General features: G+C 28.6%; 1 protein-coding gene across 1 annotated transcript in view; it reads right to left on the reverse strand.

The window, feature by feature from the left end:
• Positions 1 to 220, reverse strand: part of LOC119428995 (ly6/PLAUR domain-containing protein 6-like) — a 45,735-nt gene that overhangs the window by 33,568 nt on the left and 11,947 nt on the right. The window lies entirely within an intron of this gene.

The raw sequence follows: 220 nt of genomic DNA on the forward strand, positions 1-220 counted from the left end.
TTGCTAAAACTGGCATTAGCACTATTAGCATTAGCATTGCTAAAACTGGCGTTAGCCATATTAACATTAACACTAATTGTACTAACATTAGCAGTATTAGCATTAACAGTAATTGAACTAACATTAGCAGTATTAGCATTAACAGTAATTAAACTAACATTAGTAGTATTAGAATTAACAGTAATTGAACTAACATTAGCAGTATTAGCTTTAACAGTAA

Source organism: Nematolebias whitei, chromosome 23 (assembly GCF_014905685.2).
Source record: "Nematolebias whitei isolate Nwh7 chromosome 23, NemWhi1, whole genome shotgun sequence".
Lineage (NCBI taxonomy): Eukaryota > Metazoa > Chordata > Actinopteri > Cyprinodontiformes > Rivulidae > Nematolebias > Nematolebias whitei.